General features: G+C 46.2%; 1 long non-coding RNA gene across 2 annotated transcripts; it reads right to left on the bottom strand.

Moving 5' to 3' along the window:
- Positions 1–1,437: 1,437 nt before the first annotated feature.
- LOC141072917 (uncharacterized) lies at positions 1,438–6,692 on the bottom strand. 2 transcript variants are annotated; one of them, XR_012226904.1, is made up of 4 exons: positions 6,614–6,692; positions 5,408–5,511; positions 3,084–3,215; positions 1,438–2,219 (listed from the first exon to the last, which is right to left on the bottom strand). It is a non-coding gene; the product is annotated as an uncharacterized lncRNA (long non-coding RNA). The 2 variants fall into 2 exon arrangements; XR_012226903.1 differs by lacking the exon at positions 6,614–6,692 and having other exon boundaries at positions 5,408–6,340.
- Between the last annotated feature and the right edge of the window lie 4,167 nt (positions 6,693–10,859).

Here is a 10,859-nt window from a genome sequence, read left to right as displayed (position 1 = left end):
ACAATTCTGACCAGTGACACTTTATGAGATAAAAATTCTGGAATACTTAAACGGATCCTGCTGATTCTGAGAATTTCTTTGATATGACTTGCGTTTAATTGTCCTTTGCTAGGTGAAGAGAATGGGGCATCAGACGGCACTGCTCGCCTGTCAGGATAATATACCAAAGAAGTCCAAGTAGATGTAATGGAGAATAGACTTTATTTCTACGCGTTTCGTGGTGATTACACCACTTCCTCAGGAGAGTCTATACACATACAGGGTCTGCTATTTATAGCAAAGGAAGGCACATGGAGACGCCTCCTTTCAATTAAACGCCACAACCCAGTTGGAGAGGAATCAGACTTAAACACATATTTAAACACATATATACACCATAAAGCACACACAAAACAATCATGAAACATAATGGAGTATATCACTTAAAGTAATTGCTCATACATCTAAATACGGAGAAACACAATATAAAAAAGTAGTTAAATAAATACATTTTGCAAGCTGGGGGAGTACTTTTACATGTGAAAGCAGTTAATATTGTCCTAATTGTGCCACATGTCGGGATGATTCCACCACAAAGTTAATAAACCCCTTTGTGTCCTCTCACAATGATAAATCACTCAGTGTGGGGAGAGTGAATAATGAAAATGGTCACTGTGGAGACACAGCATATCTTAATTAACCAGGTGACTATTTTTAGCATCCAAGAAGTATAGGCTGTTATCTGCATGTTGGATTTTGAATTTAAGTGTTCATTTCTGGTTGGTCAAGAAAACAGACTTTGACTGTCCATACCTTAAGCAAAACTGACTACCTTCCTTTTCCTCCCGACGGAGATAAAACACTCCGAAACAATATTTTCAAAACCAAAAGGACTTTATTAGTGAGTGAACAGACACAGCAACACTCATCATTTTTGACACCCAACGTTGGAGGGGTATGGTCGCAGCTTATCAGGTTAAACCAACCAAACTTCTTGTGGGGTTATGTCACCGGACTCCCGGCACATGTTACCCAGCCTTGTTTTCTTCCGCCAGCCTGCGACTTTCCAATAATAACAAACAAAATGCCAAAATATAACACCAAAATAACAAAAAGGGGGAGGGAAGGGTGGGCCGCTCTCGTTCCTCAAGGTCAAAGAGGGAGGGATCGTGGGAAAACACCAATTTATATCCCCTCAAAGGGGAGGAGCAATCATGGAGTGACCATCTCCTGGCCAATAACCAACCAAGAACCCCATCAGGTGGAACAACCCCTTATTAACCCATTCCTTGCATCCAACAGAAAAAAGGAAGGTAGCAGATATCACATTTAGCAAGTTGCTGCCCAGTCAGGGGTGCCCCGCAAATAAAGCCGTGCCCCCTCAGACTGTCCATACCTTAAGCAAAACTGCCTACCTTCCTTTTGTTCCCGACGCAGAGAAAACACTCCGAAACAATATTTTCAAAACTAAAAGAACTTTATTAGTGAGTGAACAGACACAGCAACACTCATCATTTTTAACACCCAACGTTGGAGGGGTATGGTTGCAGCTTATCAGGTTAAACCAACCAAACTTCTTGTGGGGTTATGTCACCGGACTCCCGACACATGTTAACCAGCCTCGTTTTCTTCCACCATGGAGTAGCGACCCTTAGCGAGCTACGACCCCCCCACCAAAAGAAAAAATTGCCTCCTCGATGCCGTCCTGTAGACCTGAAAGAAAAATGTCCAACCCCAATTCTGTCAAATGTACCCCATCCAGATGTAAAAACCTGCCACTATTACACTCTAATTGTCTGTGCCTAACTATGATCCCACCCTTAAAGTGAACAAATTGAGATATGCGTTGATTTGCTATTCTCCGTGCTCTTTCAATAGCTGCCCCATCTCGTGCCCCACGCCACACCAACCTGGGAATTATCTCCAACCAAACCATCACAAGCTGTTGGAATAAACCCGGAAACTTATCCATGTCCGCACACATTAACGTGATAAGCTCAGACAACTGAATTGAACCTAAATCTTTTCCCCCGGCATGCAATACCAGGATAACTGGAGATGCCGCTGCTCTGGCTATATTTACCACCTCTAAAAGCACCTGTGCCCACCTCAAACACCTCTCCAGTTCACATCCAAATTGTAAAAACCCAGGTTCCTCCCACCAGGGCGCATCTCCGCCCTCTGCTTAGCCCAAAAAACGTATGAATGTCCTAGAATCCATATACTGGGCCTTGAATGACCTAAAAGAGAAGAAAATTAATAAATACCAAAATTATAATGTTAACAATTCTGGTCTAATGTAGTGGAAAAACAATCAGAACGCCACCTGCTTATCCTTCTAATCTCTTTATCACTAAGGCCCGCACGAGTTGCTTCCGTCGCTGCGCCAATCCGAAACGAGTGGGTTCTAAATTCGCCTGGAGAAAGCCCTAAAAAGAATATGATTCTACGCTGTAACGCAAGGAACTGAAACCTAGTTAATGGAGAACCGTCCGCGTGCGCAAAAAACAAAAGACTGTTTGATCTTAACTCAAGATACCGAGAGAGCAGCGAAATGGGACATAAAGGGCCATGTGTTGCTGACAACGAAAACCATAACCCAATCCCCGTGGAATCAGTCTTTGATCTCCTAATACGAATCCAAATACCCCCATTGCACCAAACTACGTTGTTATGCTGTAAACCCCCAGCAGTGCCGCAAGACGGCGGAACCAGCTCGCTAAACCGCAAAGCCCTGAAAAACGCGACTCCAAAAGCTGCTGAAAACAATATAGCTTCAAAAACTGAACTGCATACTTTATGTGTGCCGCTGACAATTCGCGCCAAAAGTGAAAAAGAAATGTGCCTTCTGGTTCGAATTGGAGTCCTCAATCTTTCCCAACCCTTCAAAGCTTGTCTGAGAACAAAATGCTTCGTAACATCTTCCCATCCACGAAGTTTAAAATGAAAAGCCAGACCTGATAACCTGTTCTTAGCGAGAGATGAAGAAAAACCACTATCATACAAATGTCAAACATAAGAAAAAGTCACCTCTAGCCTCGCCTCCTTAGAAAAACCCACTGGTAATTCACCCACAAATCCCAACCATTCCTTACACGCCTTACCATATGCATTCCACATTGACAGATTTATCAACGCCCTGATCATCTGCATCTGGATGTTTCCGGTATCTTCCAAATGTACTCTGGGCACCTCATTTCTTCCAGATTGGCATGTGGAGCGAATTCTCGAAGCTTCTGAAATTCAAAACGTGACAATGAATCGGCAATAGCATTTTTTATACCTGGAACATGCTGAGCACTAAACCAAATATTAAGCTTCAGACATTCCAGAACTAAGAAACGAACCAACTTTATAACCTGAATGGAAGATGAAGATAAGTGATTCACCACATGAACCACGCTTTCATTATCAGTCCAAAAACAGATACGAGAATTGCGAATCTGTTCCCCCCCTATACCCAATGCCACCGCCATTGGGAATAACTCCAACAGAGTCAAATTTTTTGTCTATCCTTCTTCCACCCATTCTTCCGGCCATCTTTCAGCGCACCACTGATTTTTAAATATTACTCCAAATCCCACTGAACCAGACGCGTCCGAAAATAGCGCCATCTCTTGACGCGACTTCTCCGCATTCTGAAAAAAGGTAATTCCATTATACTTATGCAAAAAACTCTTCCAGACTCTTAAATCCTCCAGGAAAGGGATGCCCAAACGAATCCTGTGATGAGCCCGCTTCACACCTCTGGTCGCCATTGCCAGACACCTAGAAAAAACCTTGCCCATAGGCATGACCCTACAGGCAAAAGCTAACAAACCCAGGAAAGATTGCATTTGAACCAACGTGACTTTTTTTATGGATAGAAAACCTTCAATTAACTCCAAGAGTTTTGAGATCTTATCAAGAAGTAAACGAAAGACCATGCAGACTGTGTCAACTTCAATGCCCAAAAAAGAGAGGCATGTGACTAGACCGACCGTTTTTTCTTCATTCAATGGAACTCCAAAAAAGGCCATGAGTTCCCGAAACTTATGCAGAATTTTTCTGCAATTGTCTGATTCTGCTGGACCTACCAAAAATCATCTAAATAATGCGTCACCAACTGAGATCCCGTTTCAAACTTTATAACCCATTTCAAAAAACTGCTGAACAACGCAAAATACCTACACGAAATCGAACAACCCATTGGGAGGCATGTATCATAATAATACGCCCCTTCCACATAACAGCCCAGCAAATGATGGCAATCCGGGTGCACTGGTAACAAATGAAAAGCAGACGAAATGTCTAATTTTGCCAATAACGCTCCGCGCCCAACTTGATGCACCAGAACCACAGCCTGATCAAAAGAGCGATATACAACCGAAGATTCCTCTGAACTAATACCATCATTGACCGATGAACCTCTCGGGTGCGATAAATGATAAATCAACCTGAATTCACCCAGCTCCTTTTTGGAAACAATACCGAGACGGGATACCCTAAGATTAAGAAAAAGCGGGTAAACAAAAGGTCCCAGCATGCGGCCCAGCGCCACCTCCTTTTCTATTTTCTTAGACAAAACTGCCGGAAACTCCTTAGCTGACTTCAAATTTTCTGCAAAAATTGAACTTTTTAACAATCTGAACGGGATAAAGAAACCACATCTCAGCTGCTCTGCTGCCAATTTATTTGGGTACCTGCTTAACCAGGGCTCCATCACGTTGATTTTCACCGGAGTCTTTAATTTGTTGTAGTGATGTTGCTCTAGCACTACCTCCTTTCGCGTTAGTCCGCACACACTTTGCGGCTGAATGCGAACCCCCGCATGAAGAGCACTCATGCTTGTATTTGCATAGACCATAGAACCTGCAGTGCCCTTCATTAAACAACCAGCAAGTGCCTGGCCTTCAGACCGAGATTGGACCTGAGCCGGTTTGTTGTCCCGGGGCCCCCGCTTGAAAAGGGTGACTATTCCTCTGTGACATCATGAGCCGCAACCATGAATCCGTGGCTTTAACACCCCAACCCAAATGCGGGTTGACTGCAAGCCGCCTCCGAAAATCCTCATCGTATTTCCACCATGCTGTGCCGCCATGTGTCTTATAAGAATTGTAAATGGTGTCTGTCGTTCTGGCGCCGCTCATGATCCACGGTGCTTTGATCAACTGAAACTAGCCACCAAATATCCACAAAATCATTAACCCAAATCTTTTCTTTTGTTTCCTGATCCAAATGAGAACCCAAGGGGGCTATCCCGCAATAAAAGGAATCTCTTTGAACATCCCTCTCAAAAGTAGGGGAGGAGATGCCGTGGAACCTTTTCCTTGTACTAATAACTTTGGGTTCAGAAACAATTTTTCCCTGCCCAAAATGCTCCTCAAATTTTCCATTGTCACAAATCTATTATTCTCACCCCCCCAAGCACCCGCATAGTTAAACTCACCCCTTGCCGGTGTAGTAACCGACGTTCCCGCCGGACCTTCCGCCTCTTCTCCACTGCGTAATCTCTGCTGCTCCTGCTGTATCTGAGCTGACCTACTCCGGCCTCTAGAATCCAATGACGAGGAAGAACGGTGACACACGGCCCATGACCGGCGGCTGCCTCTTGACTCAGATCTCCTCCTTCTCCTATGACTGTGACGACTATGACGCCTGCCACCACTTCTACTAGAATCAGAGGAAGAGTACGACCTCCTGCTCCTTCTACTCCTAGCCTCACTCCTACGCCTTGTAGGTTCTGCAGGAATTGCCCTCTGTTCTAAACATACAGAAGGAGGCCCTTGCTGCTGTAAAAAAGGCCATGTCCCCAAATTACTGAAAGCAGCTGCATTTCCTGACACGTCTGCTACTGGAACATCCAGCAGATTTTGAGCAGGGGAGCCACTGCTCCATAAGCCTGAGGGGAATTGCTGGGACCTGATACCACCAAAGGTGACCCTATTGCAGGCAGGATATTAAGTACCTGTGATGCAAGGGGCATAGGTGGCAGCAAATTCATTTGTGCATTCTGCGGAAGTTATCACACACCCGTCTGTAATAGCCCTGTGTCCATTATGTGCTGCCTGTAAACCCTTGCTGACGACTCATTAATTGCCTGCTATTTATTACCTCTTCTCCCACTGTTTGAACTCCCCCTTGTTGCTGCATAGAACACTGCTGCTCTTTATCCACCCTATTCCCTCCTGTCTCTTGGCTGGCTGAAGATATGGAGCTGTGTCCTCCCCCATTATATCCGCTCCACCAACCTCCGGTAATGCTGCCTGTGAAATAGTTAATTTCTCCTCCCCCCTCCGCAGCTCTCCTCTTATCTGCTCCCAGACGCTTCACTGACAGAGACCTTGCCTCAGCGCCACCCCTCCTTGACCCCCTCCCGCCTTTTTTCACAGCTCCACATCCAAGCGATGATACTGCTGATAGGATTCTCTCCTCTTCAGTGCTCCCCCTCCCCCTCCCCTCACTGATGCAGCCGCACGGCTCCCCTGAGCCACAACGCGCATCCGACCCTTCACCACTCCCGAATGCGGGGGCTTCGCCCAGACCTACGTCCACCACTTAAACCCTTATCGCCCCTTGAACTCACCGCTGCCCCCTGATGCCCCTCAGGCTCCTGAATAAGAGCCCTTAACCAACCCGCGTCCTCCCTGTTTACCCTCTCACGGATTGCAGCGTCCAAGTCTGCCATCCTTGCTTCTTCCTCACGGGCCGTTCCGCTCTCGATCCTCAAGATCAAAGAGGGAGTGATGCTGGGAAAACACCAATTTATATCCCCTCAAAGGGGTGGAGCAATCATGGAGTGACCATCTCCTGGCCAATAACCAACCAAGAACCCCATCAGGTGGAACAACCCCTTATTAACCCATTCCCTGCGTCCAACAGAAAAAAGGAAGGCGGCAGATATCACATTTAGCAAGTTGCTGCCCAGTCAGGGGTGCCCCACAAATAAAGCCGGGCGCCATCATGTTTATGTAAGGCTGGAATATTGACTTGTATGCTGATATTTGATATAACATAATGTACTCTTATCCTTGATGAGCAATGAGGTTTACTGATATGCTAATTATGCATTGTGTAGTAGAGTTGAGCGACTTTTGTTTTTTTAGGGTCGAGTTTCGTTTCATGAAACCCGACTTTTCCAAAAGTCGGGTCGAGCAAAATCGGCCGACTATAGGGAAAAGTCGAGGACCGACCAAAACACGAAACCCAATGTAAGTCAATGGGGAATTAAAGTCGGCAGTGAGAGGAGGACAGGAAACACACCTACAGTGCCCATTTGAATGCCAAAAGCATCAATTCTTATTACTTGAGCTTGTCAACCTTAATTTACTTCATAATACTTGTTACGCACTGAAAAATGGAGGTTATTTGGCTACAGTTGTGGGGGGGTAGGGCTGGCTCCAGGTTTTCGTGGGCCCAGGGCCAAAGAGCACACCTTTAACACATACCACAACTCATGATGCTCCGATATGGCAGAGAAATAGCAGTATAGTACAATGAAAAATACTTCACTTCTTACATCTCATGACTGATATCCATTTTAAATTCTCCAATACCTCTAAAAACGGACAGTATATAACTCCATACAGTATTATGGCCAGTGCTTAGTGCGCTACACAGAGTAATGAGGCCCATATATTTCTCCATATGGAATCATTGATCCCATATGATGTTTCAAACCATATATGATGAGCTCCACATAATGCTATAGTATATGTTGGTCCCAATGGATGAAGCTCCACTGTCTTATGAGCCCAAATAATGCTCCATATATAATGGGCCCCATTTCTACTGCTCTAGTGTATAATGGGCCCTGTAAATGCTGCTCCAGTGTCTGATGTCCACCTTTGGAATGCTCCAGTGTATGGTGGGCCCCATATATCATTCACCAGAGTATAGTGCTCCCCAAAAATTTCTGTCCCAACATTGAAAACAATTACATAAGTCTCCTTGCTAGGGAATCCCTGCACTACTCTGAACTCCCTGTCGTCCCCATCTTCCATCTCACTGCACTTGGCTGTTTAGGCCCTCCCACCGGCAGAGACACTTTTGCGTACTATGCGGTGCCCTGTGCCAGTGCCATCGCCCATGAGTATGCCCCCCCACCTGCTCAAGGAACCTGCACTTTCATCTGCACCTTCCTCTTTGTCACCGTGTAAGGTGGTATAGTAAGTGGGAAGGGGAACCTGAGTTTCCTCTGGGTCAGATTCTGGCAGTGTAGAGTGCGAGGGGAATGTAGTGGTCTGGGTCAATGTACCAGCAGCATCATCCAGCAGTGGCTGGGCCTCAGTGCACTTGTGGCGTCCCCAAGAGTACAGTCGCCACTGTGGCATTACCTTCCTCCTAGGGAGTGTGTTGTCAAGCTTGGGAGCAACGAAGGATCTCTCTAGCAGTGAAACCAACACACAACACATTTCCCACTCCAGGCTAGCAAGGAGACCTCTGAACCTGACTGCTGAGGAGCTGCTCTCTGTGGTCGGGAGGAGGTAAGTTAGGGCATCTGTGCAGGGAAGGGGAAGTGTGTGGACGTGAGAAGGGGAGTTGGAGGATGAGCAGAGTTAAGGCTCACTCCTAGCTGGAGCGCATGGTCCCGATTCCGGTCTCTGAGTTTGTAGGGACACTGACGTTCCTGCAGCAGAAACCGGGGGAAGTAGCAGCTATAAATGTTCTGTACCCAACTAAGGCTTGGAGGCCCCAGCATCGACGTGTGGGAGCCAGAAGGAAAAGGCTACAGCTGTCTGCCATACAAGTAAAGTCTGAGGAACATCTGTTAGACAGGAGGCGCTTCAGTGAACCACGGTCCTGAGAGTGCTTCCCCCACAAGCGCTAGAAAGGAGACATTCAGGAAGGTACATGTTGGCGGAGTGTTGGAAGGGAGCTTTCCATTTTGGTCCCGGAGGTTGGCTGAGGTCCTGACCCGGAGGACACAGCATGGAGGCAGGCATCTGCGTAACCTGCAGACTGTGAGTAAAGCTTTGGAACTGAACGCTCGTGTCCTACAGTTATTCCAGCACCGCTACATCTGGGTACCAGCACCTACACCGCCTGTGCCTTTCCCCCATCACTACATCTACACTTCCCTGGGACTCCAGCTCCACCTGTGGGGAGCTTCACCATCTTTGCTGCACAACACCATCAGTACCAGAGAATCTGCATGCAGCGTCAGCCTAACATCTATGTTGCTGAACACCACAGGTGGCGTCAAAATATCTATATAAACTCTTTACCATTATACCACGCCATTTACATGGGCGCCCAGGGCCACCATCTGGGTCACCGCTGCTGTGACACATCCCACTGACACCGGCCCGGTACCGAGTACCCCACAGCCCTGGGAGGGCGACCCATATGCTGACTGCTGATCGGGTGGCGTTATTCCCACGAACCTCCAAACAGCGTCCATGAAGGCAAAGTTTTTGGTTTCCGGGGGTAGTATGATTGCAATGCTGAACCTTAAAGGAATGTCCTAAAGGGCACCACCAGGAGTGGAGCCTGTGGCTTAATTGGACTCCACCCGGGAAACCACAACCATGCCACCTAAAGAAAAGATGCACACTTTGAAAGCTTTGTCGATTCTGTGTGTGGTGTGGTATGTGTGTTTGTAGTTGTGCTAGCGATTTCTCAGCTTTATTCCGTTAACAACCGAGACTCCGGCATGCCCCCGCAGTACGCGTCAAGCTTACTAGAGGGATAAGCGAGGCTCGGGCACGTGAGATCGAGCAATAACAGGTCTAGCATTCCCGTACATGTCCAGGGCTGCATGCACGCTACACTGGAAGGACCAGCTTTTGTCGCTTACAGGTGCAGATAACCTGCTGAACTCCGTTAGTGATGGGGATCTGGGATTCAGATTATTCCCCGCGAACGATGATTTCCCAGTAAGTTCAGGTCAACCGCAATTCCAGAGTTAGGCCTAACCGTCATTCCTGAAAAAATTACGTGTCCAAACCACAGGTGCTGTAGCTTGCTTAACAGCTTGGCAGCCGTTCTCAGGCCCAGTATGGATTCAACAACATTGTAGAAAGTTGATAAAGGGTACAGTTTCACAGGATAACACGTATATATGTAGCCTAGTTTACACATTAAAAATATATGTCTACAGGAGGCAGACTCAGATGTTCCCAGGCCCAGTATGGATTTGACCAGATTGTACAAAGTTGAGAAAGGGTACTTTATTACTGGATAGCAGGTATATATAGCATAGTTTAAACACGTAAAATCTCCATGTTCTCAGTATGGATTACACAGCAATCTAAAAAGTGGAAAAAAGGAAATGCATTTGAGGCGTACACAAATATATACTTTTGGTGTTATTTTAAATCTTCATATATATTTCTGTCTCAGTAATACAGTCCAGCCTCTCTGCAATAGGAAATGAGATGCATACAATTACTGACATAAAGGCTAGTGATTGCAGAAATCTAGGAATTACTATTCACGGGAAAAACTTCCGTCACAATTCTCATAGGCGATGCTGACCCTCAATTAATTTGTGTGTTGAGACAGTGAAAACATTTTTTTGTGAATAAAGTCTTGTTGTATCGCACTTCCGTTGATTCCATCACTGTTACTCATTTCAATCAAATTTTTATCCCAGGGAGCGATGTAAACATGGTGCTCACTGGCTATCATGATCTGTCACGTAACTTTGGAGTGCAAAAGACAGAAGCCACAGGCCGTAGGCGATTCTATTTGATTGGCATGAGAGGGCACATTTTAAAATGTGCGCCGGAATGTCACACGCTTGTGTGTAGGAAAACTGTGAAAGCTGATGATAAACCACCACTGCATGTCATTGTGAGTAGACGTCCATAAGAAATGGAAGCCATTGATCATCTGGAGCTAGAGCCCGGCCAGCAGGACAGGGCATAGCTACATCTTAACCATCATTTTTCAGTTCA

The sequence above is a fragment of the Dendrobates tinctorius genome, unplaced genomic scaffold (genome assembly GCF_039654945.1).
Source record: "Dendrobates tinctorius isolate UK_male_01 unplaced genomic scaffold, ASM3965494v1 ptg000293l, whole genome shotgun sequence".
NCBI classification, from domain to species: domain Eukaryota; kingdom Metazoa; phylum Chordata; class Amphibia; order Anura; family Dendrobatidae; genus Dendrobates; species Dendrobates tinctorius.
This window is presented reverse-complemented; position numbering and strand designations above follow the sequence as displayed.